At 43.2% G+C, this 10,350-nt stretch overlaps 1 protein-coding gene across 1 annotated transcript in view; it reads left to right on the top strand.

Annotated features, from left to right (window-relative positions):
* Positions 1–173: 173 nt before the first annotated feature.
* Positions 174–10,350, top strand: part of SERPINI1 (serpin family I member 1) — a 99,943-nt gene continuing 89,766 nt past the window's right edge. Inside the window, exon 1 of the mRNA XM_081008198.1 lies at positions 174–336. The gene's annotated coding sequence lies outside the window, so the exon portion shown is untranslated. The remainder of the gene's footprint in view (positions 337–10,350) is intronic.

Here is a 10,350-nt window from a genome sequence, read left to right as displayed (position 1 = left end):
GAGGGACGAAGCCAGGCGACGGAGGGGGGGGGAAAGGGAGGCATGAGAGGGGCCAGGAGGAGGGTGGGAGAGCGAGCCAATCAGGGCGCGGGACTGGGGAAGGAGGCGCGGCGTTGACCATGTATGGGAAACAACGGGGCGGGGAAAAGGGGGAAACTATTCCAGGCGCTGAGAGACTAGAGAGAAACAACCCCGGAGGCGGTGCTCGCGCTCGCTTGCTGCTTCTGCGTTCGCTGCTCCGGTGAAAGGAGCTGCTGCTGCTGCTGCGGAGCGAGCCAGGGGTGCAGCCACACCTGCAAACAGCTGCGTCGCCCGCATCGCCAGACCGGCTCTCAGGTAGGCGAGCGCGCAAACAGCAGCAGCAGCAGCAGCAACCCTGCTGCAGCCAGCGCCGCTTGTGCGGGGTGGAAGAAGCAGAGCTGGGCTAAGCTCTCTTTCTTAAATAGGATAGTTATTTTCGGCGCTTTTGAAAGAACGGCGCAAGGGGTTGCGTTTGGCGGTGTTCTCAAAAAGATTTTTTTAAAAGGTTCCCTTGCTGCTCAAAAGAACGGCGCGCTGCTCCTTTTTCTTTTATCGCGGATGCCAGATGTTTCAGGCAAACAACTTAAGCCACTTTCGATCTCTTAGGAAATGCCGCCTCGGTTTCGTAGACGCGGCTTGGCGAATCCCTCCGAGGCACTGATAAAGAGCCGCGGCTGTTTTCTTCCCTCTGGTGTCTAAGAGGGTGTGTGTGTGTATATATATATATATATATATATATATATATATATATATATATTCTTGTGTCCGCGTATTATGCAAACGAGACGCGTTTCCTCAGAAACAAAAGCCAAACTAAGCCCTGCGATCTTTTCTTTCTCTTTCTTTTCCTCATCGGGATTTTAGCCAATGCCCGATTTCTCTGAGTCATTAGAGAAAATGCTCCTTTTACTCGAAGGGAGTCTCGTTTTCACCCATTGCCATTCTCCGTAAGCGGCGATTCACATGTGCTCTTTGCTGGGAGTCATTCAGACAATGCTGCCATTTACTGTAAGAGATGTGCAGAACTTTAAAATGTAACGCTGAGAAGTAGCATTTTAGTGTTCGTGGGTGCGTCTCTCTGTGTGTGACAGAGGCGCTATTATTGCTGCCTCTTAATATGTATCACCTTAGATTAGGCGCTCTTGATATTTATTCGAGATGCTATCTGTGTTAATTTCATACCTATCTCCTCCTACGGTGCCTTCTGCTGCAAAGCATCAGGGTTTCTTTTAATGAACTGTTTTTGAAACATGTTGGACGTTTTATATTGAATCTTTGTGTACAGTATATTGAATATCAGTCCAATAAAAGTATCCTCAGCCTATGGGCATTGTATATTTTCATGTCTACTGATAGAAACTGAAATCGGTGGCAGTTTTGCCATTGACTTCAAGTGCATCATTGTTTAGTAGTTCTAGCTGCTGTTAAAAGAAGAAAATGAAAGGAGTTCTCAAACTGTATATTAAACAATCTTACCAACAATAGAAAAGGAGGTGATGTAGTGATTTAGAGGGGGTGAATTACCAGTATGCAATTTTAACAAGCCATCTACATTTGGGTCTCCAGTACACTTAAGGTTCTAATTCTCTGTAAGCTGTTTTAGGAGTATGCCCCATTCAACACAGAGGGGTTTACTTCTGTGTAGAGATCTGGTTGTGTGCCGAGAAACTTGGATCTGCAGCCTAATTCTGGAAATGTTTACTCAGAAGAAGGCCCTTCTGAATTCATTGGGACATACTTCTGGATAAGTGTGCAGAGATTTATTCCTATTAATCAGTGAGTCTGCTTTATATTATGCTTCCAATTATATAATCTGCATGTCTCTAGATGTTTGCTAATTCATACCACTTGCAAATACGAGACCCATCTTTGATTAGAACTTTGGAAGTTTCACATTTCATGTGAAATTGCAGAAGCAAAAGTTGGTGTTTAAAATTAAGCCAGGGGAAAGAGAATCGGGAATCTTTTATACTAGTTGCATCAGATGATTGACCCTGTCAACCAGTGGTGATAATGGAGAACTACTCTGCAGAAAATCTGTGTTACCTTTGAAACTGCTGCCTTTGAAACTACTGCCTCTGTACAGTGCAAGTGAGACTTCAGCTATATTGGACAGCAGCATAGTGTGTCATCATTCATCACTTTTCCCCATTTGACAAAGAGTAAGAAGCAAGAATGTTATGAAATGCATCTGAATGTTACGTCCTCTTAAGAAGAAGAAAAATCTCCTTAGTGTGCTAGCCTTCACATTTTTCCCTTTCTTCCCATAGTTAATCACAGAGCGCTTCTCAGCATTGTGTTCTGTGATGCTACTTGTAGGCTAAAGGTGAAGTAATCCTATGACAGAGAAATGCAGACATTTCAAGTTTCCCAGCGTTGTGTTTTTCGGAACAGTCCATGAGATTATGAGAAGATTTCAAGTGTTGAGAGGAGCAGATGTTGACATTTTCTTAAGCTTGACAACTTACGCTTCCAAACTGGATTTAAGCCAAAATAATAATAGGAAACCAATGTCAGTAGCGCCTAGGTGAAAATAAAAGATTGACTAGGATTTTGTTTTGGAAGTTTCTGTTTTTTGTTTTGTTTTTTTAAGGTGTAATCCGAAATGTGTTTACTTCGGGCGATGTCCTTATCCCAAACCATTGGTCCATCTAGTCCAGTATTTCTACACTGGAAGTAGCACTCAAAGGTTTCAGACACCTACCTGGTGATGCCAGTGATTGAACCTGTTAACTTCAGCTTGTGGAACAGATGTACCACTGAGCTACAGCCCTTCCACATAGTAAATAAGCTCAGATCAGTTCAGCAGAACTTATTCCCTTAGGATACAGCCAATTTATATTCTGAAACCTTTCATTCAGTGGTGAGTAAAGCTCTGTACATCATTAACAAATGTAATTGTTGCCGTCTGTGAAATTACTTTGGAGTAACTGATGAATTGCAGCACTTGGACCGGCCCATTTGTTTTGCTGTACCCCTCTAGAATGCACTGCCCTTTAATATTCACTCTGACATTGTATACACCTTGTCAGATGCCAAAAATTCACCTAATTATACAGGCTTTCCCAGAAAGACGAGTTGACCAGCAGGAAATATCAGATTTCTTCTGGAAACTTGTTTTGCTGTATCGTATTTACTGTATTTTCAGTGTTGTACGCCACAGTGATAGTTGCTAATATTTAACAGTCTTCAGGATTTCCAAATACTCCCTTTGAACATAGCAGTGGGTGCAGTGGTCTATATGCCTGGTCCTGAGTATGTATGTGCCAGTGCCACAAGGTTTTGAGGATTAGGCTATAGCTCATATTTTGGTGCTTAGATTATGCTTTGTATTCATGTTCCCCACTCCAGCTTTTGGGGGCCCATATCTTACATTCCCACAAGTTTCTGACTGCTGTTGCCTTTGGTTTATCCTTTTTTTACTAATCATGCACAAAATGAGCTGTAATAAGCATACGGAAGACAGGTGAACTCAGTAACACATCTAGAGCTGTTGCGTTCGGTCTTGCTTGCAGGTTTCCCGTGGACATCTGGTTGGTCGCTGAGAGAACACGATGCTGGACTTAGATGAGTCTTCTGCCAGCAGATCTTTTCTTAGGTTGCTGTCCAGTGATGGGCACATGTGCAGCAACATACAGAACCTCCATCCAGTGCCTTTGCATTGGCCAACTTGAGCTTGCATAAGAGCAACAATAAGGAGTTCATCTCTCTGCTCAATCAGGGTAGCTCTGAATGTAGCTACTTCTCTGTCCAATTCATGCCTGTGATCTCAGAATAATGGGAGGTCACCTAAGTCCCACCTTTCATAACCTCGCGCCTCTGGCTGTTGTTGGACATCCCCAGCCAGCATAGCCAGTGGTCAAGGATGATAGGAGCTGTAGTCCAGCAACAATAAAATCCCTGATGGATGGCCCTACAGCCTCTGCACCTCCACATAGCAAAGCCCATGACCTCTCAAAGTGGTCTGTTCCAACGTCGTACTCGTCTTCCTGTTAGGCCATTTAGATACAGGGTGTGTTCAGACATGGGGAATATTGCATTCGTTTTCCTGGTTGTAGTGCTAGCATTTCTGTTCCATTTTCTAATGTCCTTTCACACTGCAGTATACATGTTGGCTTTGGACCCAATATATTGCCATGCTGCAGCTAAATTTCGTTTGGCAACTAAACATTGGTAGGCACTTTCTGTCAGTAATGAGTGTTATTGGACAGCATCGCTCTCCCCCATGTTTTCTGCATATGTGTGCTTCTGTTGCCCCATGAAAATTGCAGGAAAGAACTGCATGCTTATGTACCACCCCCGGTTCTATCTCTTGTTCTGGTTTAAGGGGACTGCCAGCTGTTTCCCCCCGTTAGAATTAAATACCAGCGAAATCAGCCCTGCATATATATATGTCCTTAGTTTCCCTGAAGTGCAGTTTACATCATGTGAACGCTCAAACATAATGCAGAAATGAACAAGTTAGGGAACCATCAGAGGAAATGGAATAAACTTCTGTGTGAATGCAGCCGAAAGCTGCTTCCACTTATTTGTTCTAGTCCTGCTCTACAAGCCTTGGAGAATAAGCTTTCTCCATCTCCTGCATGACAAACTGCTGTAGCTTTGAAGATAGTATAAAGTAGGTTTTTATTATGACATGAGCGTTTATAAATTGCTACCTGATTAAAGAAATCTTAGTGGGTTAATTATATGAGTTTTAATTAATTGTGAATTTTGATGACTAAATTATTGATTAAATCTGCACATACATACACATGAACAAAAGGCATAGTCCGGAAGGCAGAAAACCAAACTTATAGGTGATGCACCCATGATTTGTAGAAAGCACTATTTTAACTTTACTACATCAGGGTAGGCCATTTCTATGATGGCAGCCCCCAGCTACCATTTTTGTAAATATTTGAATTTTTTAAAACCCCAGTCCTGCCCATAAGGCAGGGCATAATCAGTTTTCATATTGATCAGCCAAACATCAAAGTTCTACAATAAACCTCTGTTTCTGTAGGTTTCCATGCTGCACACCACCTGTGTTGGATTTAGACTTCCCCTTCCATCCGTGGAAGGATTCAAAAGCCACTGGAGCAAGGAGTGGAGGTGGTTTTTAACCTTTATCCCTTTCGCAATTCCCACCTCCGTTTCCCACACCATTCTGGAGGGTCACTTAACATGCAGAGCAGATTCTTAGGAGGTACAGGACTGAATCCAGTGTTGTGTGCATGGAGTTTGGCTTGAACAATGGAGCATCTCCCTCTTCTCCTTGCGCAACCCCAAAATCTGCTCTGGGTGGCCACACACACACACCCAACACTCCGGAGCACAGAAGGCTGCAGAGTAGAGGAGAGAGACGTTTCCTTGCACAGGCAGAAGTCTGTTGCACAAGCAAAATGACAGTGTGCAATGCAACCTTCAGAAATGGGTAAAAATTGCTTCTCTCTACCACCTAGTACGAGGAACGTGGGTGGCGCTGTGGGTTAAAGCACTGAGCCTAGGGCTTGCCGATCAGAAGGTGGGTGGTTCAAATCCCCACGACGGGGTGAGCTCCTGTTACTCGGTCCCTGCTCCTGCCAACCTAGCAGTTCGAAAGCACAAGAAAGTGCAAGTAGATAAATAGGTACCACTCTGGCGGGAAGGTAAACGGCATTTCCGTGCACTGCTCTGGTTCGCCAGAAGCGGCTTAGTCATGCTGACCACATGACCAGGAAGCTGCACGCTGGCTCCCTCGGACAGTAAAGCGAGATGAGCGCCACAACCCCAGAGTCGGCCACGACTGGACCTAATGGTCAGGGGTCCCTTTACCGTTTTACCACCTAGTACAATGGTACCTCAGGTTACAGACGCATCAAGTTACAGACACTTCAAGTTACAGACTCTGCTAACCCAGAAATAGTACCTCGGGTTAAGAACTTTGCTTCAGGATGAGAACAGAAATCGCACGGCGGCAGCAGAAGGCCCCATTAGCTAAAGTGGTGCTTCAGGTTAAGAACAGTTTCAGATTAAGTTCTTAACCCGAGGTACCACTGTACACTTGCAGAAGTGACTTGTTCTCCTGCCAAGTCTGGATCCAACCCTCTCTCTTTGCAGTATCACATAGGTGTCCCACTGAGGCAGGATATTATGTTCCTTTTATCTTTCATTCCTATTTACAGGAGATCCAAGGAGTCCCTAAGGCACACTGAACACACAAACGCACACCAGAACCGCCTCCCTCCCATCTACTGCAGCTTCTTGAGTTGTATCGGAAGCTTTTCTAAAGGTCCCCCGAGTTTTTGAGCAGCGCTTGTTGTCTGGAGTGGAAGTCTGCAGTCAGAAGTAGGAGAGGAGTGCTTGCAAGCTTCGTTCTGCCTTCAGATGTTCCCCATGCGGCCTTTTGGATCCCAGCCCCTTTATTCTTGCCTTTTAAAGTTTATCCTAAAGCTCAAAATATCAATTGAGCATCACAATCCTAAGCATGTTTTCTCAGGAAGTGTGTCTCATTGACTTGCATGGCTTATTGGCTCCAGCTCGTGATATCAAGGGGGGAGCTTAACTTCAAGCTCGGATTCAGACAATGCGCTAAGTCGAACCTTGGCTTAGCTCAGCACACCAGTCAGAGTGTTTTCAGATGTAGAGATATTGCCTAGTTTCCCTGATTATTATACTATTCTATCCTGTTTACTAATGTTCCTATCACACAGCAGTACCTGTTGCTTTATGGAACGGCGGCTTTTTGACTGTTATGTTGCGCTAAAAGTAATTCACACGAGTGATGGTGGTGTGACGCAACAAAAATCATTGGCTGACATCTCTGTTCCCCAACCCTTTCCACACGTTTGTGCTTCTGTTCCCCCACAATTCCCCCATTAAAACGGCAGGAAAAAACCTGTGTACTGCCCCAGATTTTGGCACTTTACTCCAGCTATTTTCCTGGTTATGGGGGTTGCAAACAGATTTGTTCAGGAATCAAATAACACGGAAACACATGCTATATTCTATCACTTTACTCCTGCATAATGGGATTGCAAACAGATTTTTTTCTGACAGCTGTTGGCATGGAAGTGAGCTCAGGGTTCGAAATTAGCAGGGCACCAGGCGCGTTTTTGCAACTAAAGATTCTCCGTTTGCGAGCACCTCCAAAAGTCTGGGTGCCATTTTTTGCACCTGGCTGACACTCAAGAATTACTGAAATGGATGAAGATTCAAAGTATATGTTAAGGATAGACATTACGTTAAGGCATGGGTAGGCAAGCTAAGGCCCGGGGGCCGGATCCGGCCCAAACGCCTTCTCAATCCGGCCTTTCGGACGGTCCGGGAATCAGTATGTTTATACATGAGTAGAATATGTCCTTTTATTTAAAATGCATCTCTGGGTTATTTGTGGGGCCTGCCTGGTGTTTTACATGAGTATAATGTGTGCTTTTATTTAAAATCCATTTCTGGGTTATTTGTGGGGCATAGGAATTCGTTCATTTTTATTTTTATATTCAAAATATAGTCTGGCCCCCCACAGGTTTGAGGGACAGTGGACCGGCCCCCTGCTGAAAAAGTTTGCTGACCCCTGTGTTTAACAATAAAGAGTAGTTTTGAAAACTGAAGTATGGTATCGATATTTTTATTGTAAACACCAAATTAAACATGTAATAACAATTTCTGCTAAAAATGTGATATTAGCTATGTGTCACTTATGTGAGTTGCGTATTAATTCATGCTTATCAAAATAATAAAGAAAAAGTGGTTTCTGACACACACACACACACACACACACACACACACACAGGTGGCGACTAGACATTCTGTTTTGGTCTCACAGAAGCCATTTGACTCCTAGGTTTTCTATCCCAGTTTCTAACTCAAATTTGAGCTCCAAATTCTCTGTATGTTTCACTAGACTTCCAGAAGTGGCCTATACTTCGTGTGAAAGCACAAAAATTAACTGGGAAGCGCCTGGCTAAGAGAATAAACTCATGTGTGAATTCAACCTTAAAGAAACAACAACAACCAATGGGCCATAGAGCAGCTTCATGCTCGTCTCTGGGTGCATATTTTAGTTTACCATGTTGTATGACCCAGACCCCACTCCTCGCCTCTTTCATCTAACTTGCTCTGTCCATTGCCTGTTGGCTTTTATTTATTTTTAAAAATTTGTTTAATCATATTTCGATACAAACATCAAAAGACACATACAACAAAAACCATAATAACACAATGTGACAGTTCAGATTTGAATACAGATATACCTATGACTACACCTTTTTTCCCACCTCTCCCTCCCCCCCCCTACTTCCCACCACTATCCACCTTATTGCTTAAATATTCGTTCCAGATTTCTTCATATTTATCCATTCTTTCTTTGCGTCAACATGCAGTTCGTTCGAATGTAGCTAATCTGTCCATATTATCAATCCATGTGTTCAATGGAATCTTTTTGTGGCTCTTCCAGTTCTTTTATAACAATGTGAAGAAACTCTCTTCTTTTCTTTTGTGTGAATTGGGTCCATTTGCATTATTATTTCCTTTAACTTTGCGTAGTAGCCTGGGAAAGACCTTGTATCCCACATGGTATAGAAAGCTAGTACAGTGGTACCTCGGGTTACATACGCTTCAGGTTACATACGCTTCAGGTTACAGACTCCGCTAACCCAAAAATATTACCTCAGGTTAAGAACTTTGTTTCAGGATGAGAATAGAAATCGTGCTCTGGCGGCGCAGCGGTAGCAGGAGGCCCCATTAGCTAAAGTGCTTCAGGTTAAGAACAGTTTCAGGTTAAGTACGGACCTCCGGAACGAATTAACTTAACCCAAGGTACCACTGTACCTATGTGCATGGTGTGAGCGGCTACAGGGCAGACACATGCATTGGGCAATAAGGATCAAAAATATTATGTCCTGGTGCCTACCACTGTAGAGCAAAAGAACAGGGGTGGGTGCAGTCCCGTGCACATCTGCTTGGAAGCGCATGTGTTGAATTCAGGCTTATTTCTGGGAATAGGGTTGCACAATCAATGTGTATAATCAGCCAATGTTCCCAAGCAAAGTATTGAGTATCTTTCCCAGAGGGAAGTGGCAGAATTATTAAGCCTGGTGGCATACACTGTAAGACGAAATTCAATTATTCTTCTCTTCCTCTCTTAACAGGCAAAGGAAAGAGAAAATAACTTGGCTTGCCTCAAGGCTTAAGTGCAGTGTAGCAATTCCTCCCATAGGCGTGTTTATTGTTTTCCCCGGTTCCTCAGTGTGGTACAAGCAAGATCCGGTCCCCTCTAACCAGTAGGGTGCAAACAAATGCTCTCCGCCGAGTGCAAACCAAACAACATCATTAAAGTGTTAAGTAATTGTGAGGAAAGGGCATGCAAATAAGGAAAGCACTATTTTATTTTATTTTAAAAAGCATTGATTGTCTCCCAGGTAGTCTGACTGTTACTAGTAGCGCTGCTCCAAAAACCCCCCCCCCCAAAAAAAAACTATTCGCCATCAGTTAGTGAGGAAATAAACTGTATTTGAAACTATAATATAAATTGTATTTGAGAATATAAAGGAAATTCTCATGTGTCGAGTGCAGGTTTGTGTCATGCTTTTCTTACTTCTGAGGTCACCGACAGGTGTTTGTGGGCATCCTTGCTTTCATTCTACTACTTATCTCACTGATCTGTATGCTGTAGTCAGCCTTCCTGGGTGTCTGTACTTCAGTCAAGGCCCAGGGGAAGACATCAAAAGGTAACTCCACCCACAGGGCTTTTTCAGGTCAGGTGGTGTATGCAGCCAGGGAGGCTGCAGTGTCTGGGCAAATGTTTGCTGGGACACACACACACACACACACACACACACCATCCTTGGTCGCCTTCCAATAACACATGGTCAGAACCCACACTGACCAAAATGCTAAAGAAGTTTTGAGTGTCCCTTTCAAAAACAATCATTTATTTATTTCGCTCGTTTATTAATTGCTTCCTGTGAGTCATCTTGAATCAATTTACTACACAATGAAAACCTATATAAAATCAGTTAAAACAACTGCATATATAAAAACATTTTTTTAAAAAAACAACAACCCCGATTACATGTAAAACAAGAAACAACAGTTGCATATATAAAATCAGTTTCAAATCTAATACAGAGACCAACTGGGATAACAGTCTCCATTTAGGCTTGTTGAAAGGAGATGAATAGAACTTTTGATAAACTGGAGTAGGGATTTCAGCACAGCACTTGTTATTAGTTAGATGCTTGTTTCGAACCCCCGACAGACCAGTATTTGCTTTGTTTTTAAACTCATAACTCAAAGCACTTTCTAGTTCTGCTTGACATAAATTCAAAGAAATCACAGCTCTCTTATATAAGGAAGGATAATGCCCAG

Source organism: Podarcis pityusensis, assembly GCF_964106645.2.
Source record: "Podarcis pityusensis genome assembly, chromosome: 5".
Classification (NCBI taxonomy): domain Eukaryota; kingdom Metazoa; phylum Chordata; class Lepidosauria; order Squamata; family Lacertidae; genus Podarcis; species Podarcis pityusensis.
The sequence above is the reverse complement of the archived record's forward strand: the minus strand, read 5'-3'. Positions and strand labels throughout refer to the sequence as shown.